The sequence below is a fragment of the Strix aluco genome, chromosome W (genome assembly GCF_031877795.1).
Source record: "Strix aluco isolate bStrAlu1 chromosome W, bStrAlu1.hap1, whole genome shotgun sequence".
Classification (NCBI taxonomy): domain Eukaryota; kingdom Metazoa; phylum Chordata; class Aves; order Strigiformes; family Strigidae; genus Strix; species Strix aluco.
Genome location: NC_133970.1, coordinates 26,710,565 through 26,723,304, shown reverse-complemented (window position 1 = coordinate 26,723,304; position 12,740 = coordinate 26,710,565). Strand labels below are relative to the sequence as shown.

Here is a 12,740-nt window from a genome sequence, read left to right as displayed (position 1 = left end):
CCTTCTTTGGAGGCCATCCAGCACCTCAATGATTTTCTTGTAGTGAAGGGCCCAAAACTGAACACAGTATTTGAGGTGCAGCCTCACCAGTGCCGAGTACAGGGGGATGATCACCTCCCTAGTCCTTCTGGCCACACTATTTCTGATACAAGCCAGGATGCTATTGGCCTTTTTGGCCACCTGGGCACACTGCTGGCTCATATTCAGCCGGCTGTTGACCAACACCCCCAGGTCCTTTTCCACCAGGCAGCTTTCCAGCCACTCTTCCCCAAGCCTGTAGCGTTGCATGGGGTTGTTGTGACCCAAGTGCAGGACCCGGCACTGAGCCTTGTTGAATCTCATACAATTGGCCGTGGCCCATCAATCCAGCCTGTCCAGATCCCTCTGTAGAGCCTTTCTACCCTCAAGCAGATCAACATCCCGCCCAACTTGGTGTCATCTGCAAACTTACTGAGGGTGCACTCGATCCCTTCATCCAGATCATTGATAAAGATATTAAACAAAACTGGCCCCAGTACTGAGCCCTGGGGGACACCACTTGTGACCAGCTGCCAACTGGATTTAACTCCATTCACCACAACTCTCTGGGCCCGGCCATCCAGCCAGTTTTTTACCCAGAGAACAGTGTGTCCATCTAAGCCATGAGCAACCAGTTTCTCCAAGAGAATGCTGCGGGAAATGGTGTCAAAGGCTTTACTAAAGTCCAGGTAAACAACATCCACAGACTTTCCCTCATCTACTAAGCGGGTCACCTTGTCATAGAAGGGGTTAGTCAAGCAGGACCTGCCTTTCATAAATGCATGCTGACTGGGCCTGATCACCTGGTTGTCCTGTACGTGCCACGTGATGGCACTCAAGATGATCTGCTCCATAGCCTTCCCCAGCACCAAGGTCAGACTGACAGGCCTGTAGTTCCCCGGATCCTCCTTCCAACCCTTCTTGTAGATGGGCGTCACATTTGCTAATCTCCAGTCAACTGGGACCTCCCCGGTTAGCCAGGACTGCTGATAAATGATGGAAAGTGGCGTGGTGAGCACTTCCACCAGCTCCCTCAGCAGCTTTGGGTGGATCCCATCTGGCCCCATAGACTCATGTGTGTCTAAGAAGTAGTGTAGCAGGTTGCTAAACATTTCCCCTTACATTACAGGGGACTTCATTCTGCTCCCCGTCCCTGTCTTCCAGGTCAGGGGGCTGGGTAACCTGAGAACAATTGGTCTTACTATTAAAGACTGAGGCAAAGAAAGCATTAAGTACCTCATCCTTTTCCTCATCCGTTGTCACTATGCTTTTCCTTTGCATCCAATAAAGGACAGAGATTCTCCTTAGCCCTCCTTTTGTTGTTAATGTATTTATAGAAATATTTTTAATTGTCTTTTACGGCAGTAGCCAGATTAAGTTCAAATTGGGCTTTGGTCCTTCTAATTTTCTCCCTGCATAACCTCATGACATCTTTGTAGTCTTCCTGAGTTGCCTGCCACTCCTTCCAAAGGTCATAAAGTCTCATTTTTTTCCTGAGTTCCAGCCAAAGCTCTCTGTTCAGCCAGGCCAGTCTTCTTCCCTGCTGGCTCGTCTTTCGGCACATGGGGACAGCCTGCTCCCATGCCTTTAAGATTTCCTTCTTGAAGGATGTCCAGCCTTCCTGGACTCCTTCGCCCTTCAGGACTGCCTACCAAGGGACTCTGTCAACCAGGCCAAATCCAAAACAAAGCCCCATACAAGCTACTATGAAGAAAATTAACTCTATCCCAGCCAAAACCCGCACAACCTTGCAGTTTTGCAATCACTGTATATTGCATCAGTATGAATCCTCAGTCCGAGCACTTGTGAACTGGGAAGGCATGATCTGGATCCAAACTCCATAGCCTCATCCTCATCAGATATGATTTTTGTAATTTTAGTCACTCAGGGCAACAATGGCTTTTTCCCTCTAGAACAGCTGCCGTAGCTATGTCTGCTGCAGTCTACCATAATGTTAAATTATCTGTGATAGCTTTAAATTAATTATCTCAGGACTGGAGGTCCTGGTGATAACAGCAGAAAGCTCAGGGTGGGCTGCATCAGTAAAGAGATGAACAGGGGACCATGATTAGATTGCTACAGGTGTCTCAGTTTAGTATATAATATGGATATTGTTATATATCTCAGCAGAGCACAGTGGGATCTGAAGGATAAAAAAAGATGAAGTCAGGTCTAGTATTATGATGCATACAGTGCAGTTGATGATACAGAACTACCATCTTCATTTATTGTTATTTATATTACTGTAGCACTTCAAGAATCTTAACACCTGATTCCATTGATACAGGTATTGTATAAAAACAGAAGAGAAAAATATAGTCTTAGTTCCCAAACAGCTTACAGACCCCATATAGGAAAGAGAGTGGGGAACAGTGAGGCGTTATTAGTATGATACTATCATAACAAGTGATCTTGGCACACCAGAAATCTAAGTATCATCACTGGTTTTGATAGGTTTTGTAGCAAATAATATTCTAAAAAAGGCTGGGGGGGGGGGGGGGGGCCTTGAAAGAAACCCATATACCAGATTTGTACATGTTTTCATGGAGGTTTTACTAAGTCAAGAGATGATGCAAAGGTGTGGTTTTTTTACTGTTGTAGTAGTGGGGAACGTATGGTGGCATCATGGACTTCTTAGAGCCAAGATCTATTGCCTCCATATTGATGGGATGGAAGAGCCTGAGGTCATAAAATATCAAGACTGATAGTGATGAGAAATCCCCCTGAGCCTTCTCTTCTCTAGACTACACAGTCCCAGATCTCTCAGCCTTTCCTCATAGGAGAGATGCTCCAGTCCCTTCATCATCTTAGTGGCCCTGTTTTGCACTGGGAGGTTCTGGTCCGTTATGATCCCTGTAAGAAAGGCACTTAGACTCTGTAAGGTATTATTTAAAATGGTATTTATCTAACACTGTAAGGAGAGAATAGGATCCCTTTAGATGCTGGGAACCCTGAGTGGTGTAGCACTGAACAGGACTCCAACCTACATGCAGCATGACATGCAGACCCTGTCCATAGCCAACATTATCCCCTTTTGGTCTTTCAAGCCATTATAGCTTTTTCTTACAAGGAAACAACTCTATTTATAATTTCTACTGTCAAAGAAAAAGGATGTTTGTAGGAGTCTGGGCCGCGCTGGGAGAAAGTTAGTGCAGACAGAAGAATGCAAGGACGAAGACAAGGCCAGCAAAATAAGGCTGGCAAAAACACACAAGATAGCAGATAAGTGAGAAACACCTGTGGTCAGCAAAAGCACACAAGTCTGAGCAAAACAGGGTATGAGACAAGGGAGTTTTGGCAAGTTTTGGGCTTTACGTGCTAATTGCAATTAACCAATGCAAATGCTTGTAGAGGCGCGTGAACAGCGCGTGTAGATGACCTGTAGCCTATTAGAAGATAGATGAGTGCGTGTACGGAACTTAGTAGAATATAAATGTAACCAGGATTGGAATAAAAAAAGATGGACGACCTGATCATCACATTGGTGTTGCGTCGTTTCTGTTCCCGCACGGAGAAATAAGGACCCCGGCTAATGGTGACCCCAATAGATGTTCACATAAGAACTTCTTCATGTGCTTGTAGATAAAGTGGCATAATCGCCAGTACCAACTGGGAGCTGCCTGAAGGATCCTCTGTTACAATGAGCTGGCTGAGTTTATCATGCGGCTAAAGGATTTGTGCACCATAGCACAGGCCTGAAGGCCATGCTGTATGTGCACCATAGTGCAACATGGCACAGCATAGCACAGGCCTGAGCCCAGAACTGGACACAGGACTCCAGGTGCGGCCTCACCAGTGCTGAGTAGAGGGAAAGGATCACCTCCCACAACATGCTGGGAATACTTTGTCTGATGCAGCTCAGGATACCATTAGCCACCTTTGCCATGAAAGCACACTGCTGGCTCATGTTCAACTCGGTGTCCACCAGAAAGCCCAGGGCTTTTTGTGTAGAACTGCTTTCCAGCTGGGCAGCTCCCAGCATATACTGGTTGTTCCTCCCCAGGTGCAGGACTTGGCACTTCCCCTTGTTGAACTGCATGAGTTTCCTGTGAGACCACTTCTCCAGCCCGTCGAGATCCCTCTGGATGGCAACATGACCCTCTGGCGTATTAGCCACCATCATCTGTGAACTTGCTGAGGGTACACGCTGCCCCATCATCCAGATAATTAATGAAGTTGTTGAACAGGACTGGACCCAGTATTGACCCCTGGGGTACACTGCTAGTTACTGGCCTCTGACTAGACTTCGTGCCACTGATCACCACTCTCTGGGCGCAGCTGTTCAGCCAGTTGTCTGCACATCCAGCCCAAACCTCAACAGCTTCTCTATGAGGATCTTTGGAAGACAGTGACAAAGGCTTTACTGGAGTCAAGGTAGACAATATCCACTCCCCTCATCTACCAGGCCAGTCACTTCATCATAGAAGGTTATCAAGTTGGTCAAGCATGGCTGACTTCCCCTTGGTGAATCCTTGCTGACAACTTCTGATGTCCTTCATGTGCCTAGAGATGGTTTCCAGGATTAGCTGCTCCATCACCTTCCCAGGGATGGAGGTGATGCTGACCGGCTTGTAGTTCCCTAGTCCTCCTTCTTGCCCTTCTTGAAGACAGGAGTGACATTTGCTTTCCTCCAGTCCTCGGGCACTTCTTCCAATTGCTGTCATTGTTCAAAGATTATTGACAGTGGCCTTGCAATGACATCAGCCAACTCCTTGAGTACCTGAGGGTGCATCTCATCAGGGCCCATGGACTTAAGTATGCTTAAGTATTCCCTGACCTGATCCTCTTCCACCAAGGGTAAGTCTTCCTTGCTCTTCCTGATCAGGCAGCCTATATAAGGCAACCACTACAATGCCACCCTTACCTGTCTTGTCTTTCATCCTTACCCATAATCTCTGAGCTGTCTCCTCATCCATCCCCAGGTAGAGCTCCATGCATTCCAGCTGCTCTCTCACATAAAGGGCAACTCCTCCTCCTTGTCTTCCTGGCCCATCTTTCCTAAAAATATAGTATCGTTCCATTGCAGCACTCCAGTCATGGGAGCTATCCCACCACATCTCTTTTCCCCACTTGGTGTGGTGGAGCCCATATCTCCCAAGCACATGTTCATCCTCAAACAGGGTCCCATGGTCATAGAAACCAAAAGCCTGTTGCTTACACAAGCTCCACAACCAATTGTTGACATGCTGTATCAGTGCCCTCCTCCTTACACCCTTTCCCCTCACCGACGGGATTGAGGAGAATACCACCTGGGACTCCATGCCCCTGACTATCGCCCCCAAAGCTCAGTAGTCACTTTTGATACTCTCCTGGTTGCCCCTGGCACTGTCATTGGTGCCCACACAGAAGAAGAGCAGGGAGTAATAGTCAGAGGGTTGGACAAGCTTCAGCATTCTCTCCACAACAGCCTGGATCCAGGCCCCCAACAAGCAACAAACTTCTCTAAACAATAGGTCAGATCGGCAGATCAGTGCCTCCATCTCCTACATCAGGGAGTCACCCATTACTATCACTCACCACTTCCTCCTGGTGGTCTTGCATGGTTCAGAGTCAGTTGGTCATGAGATAAAAACAGTTTGTTAATTAAATAATAATAATAATAAAATAAAAAAATAATTATAATAATGAAAAATTGTAAGGAAAAGAAAAAAAATAACAAAGAGAGAGAAAAATAAAACCCAAGAAGGAGAAGTGATGCAAATGAAAACTGACTCAACTGGAGGAAGATTAATTTAATTTATTTCCAATTAAAAATAGAGTTGGATGTTGTGAAACAAAGACAAAGAGTAAACCACTTTCTCCTTGCCCCACCTTTTTCCCAGGCTCAACTTCTCTCCTTCATTCCTGACTCCTCTACCTCCCCTCTCTGCCCCCCAAGCAGCGCAGGGGTAATGGGGTTAGTGTCAGTTCATAACAGTTCCTCTCTGCTGCTCCTTCCTCCTTACACTTTTCCCTTGCTCCAGCATGGGTCCTTTCCATGGGCTGCAGTCCTTCAAGAAAAAATCTGCTCCAGCGTGGATTCTCCATGGGCCACAGTTCCTTCAGGAAATAACCATTTGTTCCAGTGTGGGGTCCTCCATGGACTGCAACGTGAATATCTGCTCTGGCGTGGCCTCTTCCATGGGCTGCAAGGGAACATCTGCTCTAGCGCCTGGAGTACTTCCTCCCCCTACTTTTTCTATGACCCTGGTGTTTGCAGGGTTGTTTTTTTCTTCACTCCTCACTGCCTGTCCAGCATTCTTGCCCTTTCTTAAATATGCTTTCACAGAGGCACCACCAGCTTCACTGAGTGGCTCAGCTTTGGCCAGCAGCAGGTCTGTTGCAGAGCTGGCTGGAACCAGCTGTGTCCAGCACAGCGCAGCCCCTTATCTCTTCTCACAGAGGCCACCCCTGTAGCCCTCCCCCTCTACCAAAACCTTGCCACTTACACCCAATACACGATCCTTCCAGCAGCTGGGCTCAGACACTCAGTCTGCCCAGTAGCTCACCCTGGAACCCATTGTCCCCAGTTGCTGCCACCTGGATATATGAGCCCCTGAGGCCACAGTCCTACTCCAGTTGTTGGTACAGACCGTCTTGCGCACATATGCCCGCACGTACCCACAGACCTGGCTGGGGGTCCCCTGATTCCCTGGTAGTCAACCCCCCTCATGGTCTTGCCCTTAGAGACACACACAGCCTCCCCAGCAGGTTTCATCCACAGATACACACAACACACACACACACACCCATCCCCCCAGCATCTGGCTGGAACTCCCTTGGTCCTTCTAATAGTAGCTCCTCCCCTGGTCTTACCTTTAGACACCCACCCCCCACCCCCACCTGACTCTCAGGCCACTTCACCTACGCACAGGCTCTTCAGGCTTGATATTTGCTAATACTCACTCACTCAGTCACACACCACAGTTATTCCATTTACTGGAATCACAGACACATGGACCTCTGGCTCCTGGTCCCACTCCTCTCTGGTCTCTCCAGTTGCTGACAACACACACACACAAAGATGCCCTCCAAGACATGGTCTGACTCCAGTTGCTGGCACTCACACTCCCATACACATGCATGCACACCAAACAGAGAGTCCCTCACCCAGGAAAATAGTTAGAAAGGAATTTAATAAGATAGGACAAACTGCGTTGATCAGGTGCAGGGAATAGCCAGACAAGCATACCAACCAGCAAACTATTTGCATACAACCAACCCTTTTTATCCCATTACCCCTCCATTTTCCCACACTTGTTCCTCCCCAAATCACCTAGATCCCTCCCCGGCCTCTGTTTCCTTCCCTAAATATCCCAAAATACTCTTCCCCTGCATCCTATAATGTGTCCCATACCCCAAGGCAGCAACACCCCTCAGTCCAAAACATGTTTCAGCATTGACTCATCTTGATGGCTTTCACATATGAACACTGGGGCTGAGGGTCTCCTCGGACAACTCTGGGTGGGGCCCGGACAGGGGGTTCCTTCCTCTGAGTCCTTAATTTGGGTTCCTGCCTGCCATTGCAATCAGCCCAGATGATTGCAATGGACATGCATATATATTACCCAGCAGGCAGGCACGTAGCAGCATGGTGACCACCTGGCAAAAAAGCCATGTCCTCTGCTTCTCCTGAGCTTCTAACACCTGGTAGAAGTGCAACCAATGCAGCCACACAGACAGAGCTCCTGTCAAAGCATGCAACCACACAGGCTTCAGACTGTGGGGAGTATGCAAAGATAGTTCTGGAGATGGAGGATGATAGCAAGCACACTTGTGGGAGGTGTGACCAGGTAGATAAAGTGCTCTATCTGGTGGCCCAGCTTCAGGAGGAGGTGGGCAGACTGAGGAGTCTGAGAAGGAGATTGACCAATGAAGCTGTGCTCTGCCATCTCTGGTACACAGAAGTCAGCTCAGCATGGCCACTAAAGAGGTAGGTCCAGAATCTGTTCTGTACCAGGAGGAAGGCAGTGTTACAAGGGATGGCGGCAGGGGGTGGAGGTGGAAGCAGGTTACTGCACAGAGCTGTAAGAGGAACCCTTTCTTACCCTCTCAGCTACCTTTACAGAACAGATATGAGGTCCTGGGTATGGTAGACAAAGAGCATAATGAGATAGAAGAGGAGGAACCTATGTAAGCACTCTTGCCATGGTCAGATCAACCAACCCCTCGCAACAAGACCTGCATTAAGACCAGCGCCGAAAAGAAACAATGGCAAGTTGTCGTCATCGGTCACTCCCTCCTGAGTGGACCAGAAGCACCAATTTTCAGACTGGACCCCCTTTTCAGGGATGTTTGCTGCCTCCCTGGGGCCCGAATCAGGGATGTCACCAGACAACTGAAGAACTTCATGCAGCCTTTCGATTATTACCCACTCCAGCTCTTTCATGTGGGTACTAATGATGTTGCAACAAAAAGCGCAAGGGCGATCAAAAGACATTTCAGGGCCCTGGAAGAATGCTAAAAAATTCAGGAGCACAGGTAGCGTTTTCCTCGATCCTCCCAGTAATGGGGAGAGACTTTGGAAGAAACAGAAAAACCCAAGATACCAATGCCTGTGACTTTCTATTTTTGGACACTGAAATTGTAAGGGACCAGCTTTATCAGCTGAATGTTCATAAGTCCATGGGGCCTGATGGGATTCATCCCAGAGTACTGAAGGAGCTAGAGGATGTTATGGCAGGACCCCTCTCAGAATCACAGAATCACAGAATTGTCTAGGTTGGAAAAGACCTTGAAGATCATCCAGTCCAACCATCAACCCAACATTAACAGTTCCCAACTACACCATATCCCTCAGTGCTAAGTCAACCCTACTCTTAAACACCTCCAGGGATGGGCACTCCACCACCTCCTTGAGCAGCCCATTCCAACGCCTAACAACCCGTTCTGTAAAGAAATGCTTCCTAATATCTAGTCTAAACCTTCCCTGGCGCAACTTGAGGCCATTACCTCTCGATCATCTACCAAAGTCTTGTAACTCCGGGGAGGTCCCTGCTGACTGGAAGTTAGACAGTGTTATTCTAATTTACAAGAAGGGTGTGAGGGAAGACCCAGGAAACTACAGACCTGTTAGTCTAACCTCAGTTCCTGGAAAAATTATGGAGAAGATCATACTGGGTACTGATGAAATGCATTTGAAGAATGATGCAATCATCAGGCACAGTTAACATGGGTTCACATGGGGAAAGTCCTGTTTAACCAGTTTGATCTCCTTCTACGATAAGGTCACCTGCCTAGTGGATGAAGGGAAGGTGGTGGATGTAGATTTTCTACATTTTAGTAAGGCTTTTGATACTGTCCCTCACAGCATCCTTCTGGACAAGTTGTCCAACTGTGAGATGAGCAGGTACACAGTGCGCTGGGTGAAGAACTGTCTGAACGGCAGGGATCAAAGGGTTGTAGTGAATGGGGCTACATCTGGTTGGCGACCAGTCACCAGGGGTGTTCCTCAGGGCTCAATTCTAGGGCCAGTTCTGTTTAATATTTTTATCAATGATCAATTTATCAATGGATGCAGGAGTTGAATGCACCATTAGCATGTTTGCTAATGATACCAAACTGGGAGGTGCTGTTGACTCTCTTGAGGCTCAAGAGCCCTTGCAGAGAGACCTGGATAGATTGGAGCATTGGGCAATCATCAATGGCATGAAATTTAACGAGTTGAAATGCTGGATTCTGCACCTGGGATGGAGTAATGCTGGGCACAAGTATAGATTGGGTGAGGAGTGGATTGAGACCAGCCCTGCAGAAAGGGATCTGGGGGTGCTGGTTGACAGCAGGCTCAGTATGAGTCAGCATTGGGCCCTGGCAGCCAAGAGGGCAAACCACATCCTGGGGTGCATCAAGCACAATATAATCAGCCAGTCAAAAGAGGTGATTATCCCACTGTATTCAGCGTTGGTGCGGCCTCACCTTGAGTACTGTGTGCAGTTCTGGGCCCCACAATTGAAGAAGGATGTTCGGGTCCTTGAATGCATCCAGAGGAGGGCAACAAAGCTGGTGAAAGGGCTGGAAGGAATGTCCTATGAGGAGCAGCTGAGGACACTGGGTTTGTCTAGTTTGGAGAGAAGGAGGCTGAGGGGTGACCTCATTGCTCTCTACAGCTTCCTGAAGAAGGGAATTGGAGAGGAAGGTGCTGATCTCTGCTCCCTGATATCCAGTGACAGGATGCATGGGAATGGTTCAAAGCTGCATCAGGGGAGGTTCAGACTTGATATTAAAAAACATTTCTTTACTGAGAGGGTTGTCAAATGCTGGAATATGCTTCCTAGAGAGGTGGTCAATGATCCAAGCCTGTCAGTGTTTAAGAGGCCTTTGGACAATGCCCTAAATAATATGCTTTACCCTTTGGTCAGCCCTGAATTGGTCAGGCAGTTGGAGTAGATGATTGTTGTAGGTCTCTTCCAACGGAAATAGTCTAGTCTGTTCTATTTTATTTGATTCAATTCGATTCAATTCTGCCCCTGTGCTCCTCTGGGCTTGTGGAGATGGGTCGATTATGGGCTGCTGGCTCCTTTTATTGCCCTGGGAGTAGCCATGGTAGGGTATTATTCAGCTCCTCCACCTGCCATTGTATGTCTATGCTCGTTTGTCGATGTGCAGATGATACTTTATCACATAACCTAACACATGCTACTTGCCTGGTTTTAAGTGTTGCTTTTTAAAAAAACATAAAACAATATCGAGACTTACAGTGCTGAGCTGAGAGTATTCCATGTTTCACATTAGACTTCAATATATAACAGTTATTTTATATGAATTTCATTTGAAGCTTCATTAGAAGTATTTATACACTTTTCCCAAGGGTTTCTCACACAAATGTCTTCAGGCACCTCAAAACCCAGATCATTTTAAAGTGCAACATCAAGGCAAACATAAAACTCCAGTGTTTGTTCTTCTTTTGCAGTAGAGAACTACCTGACAACTTCAGTTACTGAAAATACATTTCACTCTGCTTTTGGCAACTGAAAAGGTCTTTTCAGATATTATTTAATGTAGATTAGTTTTCTTTCAACAATTATGCTAGCATATTGAAACAGGGCAGAGAAAATTCGTTATAGACACTTGTCTGATACTTCTGTGCTTTGCACTTCAGGTAGTCATTCAATTTTTCATTCATTTATAATGGATTATAAACTTCAGACAGTTTATCTACTAAATTATGACCAGTTATTTTAAAATTAAGTTATGTCTAATCTGAAGTCTCAATCTGCAAGAGGGAGAAATTCAGTCACTAATTTTAGTAATTTCCCTGCATGAATTGCAAAAGAAACAAATGGAAGTCAAATAGAAAGTGACAGACTTTATGAATTAACATACTTTATATTCCATTTGTACTAAGCATTATGACATTTTAAAGTTTACCCCATAGACTTTCTGATACCAAACAACATTTTGTAGAGGACAGATACATAGGGGAAGGTAGAAGTAAAGGAATGTACACTTGAGTTTTTACTCCTTGCTCTACATTGCAAAAACAATCTACCCAACTACACTTATTACAACAGGTTCAAGCACAGTTTAAGGAGAAAACAAGCAAATTGTTTTCTTTTTAAAAGTATGAAGGTGTTTAAAAATCAGAGGAAATAGAGAAAAGTGGAGGGCGCATCACTGTGCTTTGGAACCTTTGGTCTCCTTGTGACTTACACAACTAATTCTGTTCACAAATCTTATGATGGTGCATTTCTAAGCATCTAAACTTCTAAAAAGGTCTGGTGTTTTGTTGAATATAATAAGAGCTTGACATTTAAAATGCTACTCAAATTATCAATGTTACATTTCTGCTCAATAAATTTAGCACCAGTAGGGAGTCTGTCATGCATCTGCAAGTAAAATTATTTCACAAGACTAGATCTTGTTAGAATACTCATCTTCTTTTTGTGAAATGCAAAAGCATTTAAGAACCCTCATAGAGTTGCACTGCATGTTACAATATCTGTAAGATCTCTCTAAACCTTTTTTACATCCTTCTACTTTCAGACTCAAGACATCATGTATGACATGATTTCTGACTTAAATGAAAGAAGTGAAGATTTTGAGAAGAGAATTGTTACTCTGGAAACTAAACTGGAAACTTTAATTGGTAGCATTCAAGCTCTCCCTGGACTGATTAGCCAGACAATCAGCCAACAACAGAGGGATCTCCTCAAGGCTCAGGTAGATACAAAATTATAAACATGCTGCCTACAGTGCTGAGCAATCATGGTCTTTGTCAAGAAGGAGATCCTCCTCCACAGCACCACCAACTTCATCAGAGAGTAGCTAGAAGAGAATAAGTAAACAAAACAAAAAAAAAAGACTTTTTGCCATCATATGGTCAATATTTTAGCTTTTATTGTAAAGCCCTATGGTTCTAATCAGTGTTATCTGGGTTCTGATGTCGGAATCCTGGAAACCTGGACACAACATTTAAGGCCAAAATGAGTGAAAACTGTCTGTCCCCCCTTCTCAGATGCACAGTGAATGCACTTATTGATATATTTGATTGTTCCTCCTGTAATTTCACTAACTTTTTATTCATGCACTTCAAACAAACTTTATTACTACAGTATATAATAATAATAATAAAAAGGAGAATTTCTGCACATATTTGCTTGGTTACTTGGACTTTAACAGTTAAAAAAAAGCTCATGATCAAAAGACTTAATTCTGAAACTTTAAGAAACAAAATTCAAGTGTAATTATCCTTTCAGTATGAAAACTCATTCTCTAAACTTTGCACTGGAGGGGGGAAAAATAAA

At 45.5% G+C, this 12,740-nt stretch overlaps 1 pseudogene; it reads left to right on the top strand.

The window, feature by feature from the left end:
• LOC141917716 (small conductance calcium-activated potassium channel protein 2-like) overlaps nt 1-12,265 on the top strand; it is a 159,213-nt pseudogene extending 146,948 nt beyond the window's left edge.
• The last annotated feature ends 475 nt before the right edge of the window (nt 12,266-12,740 follow it).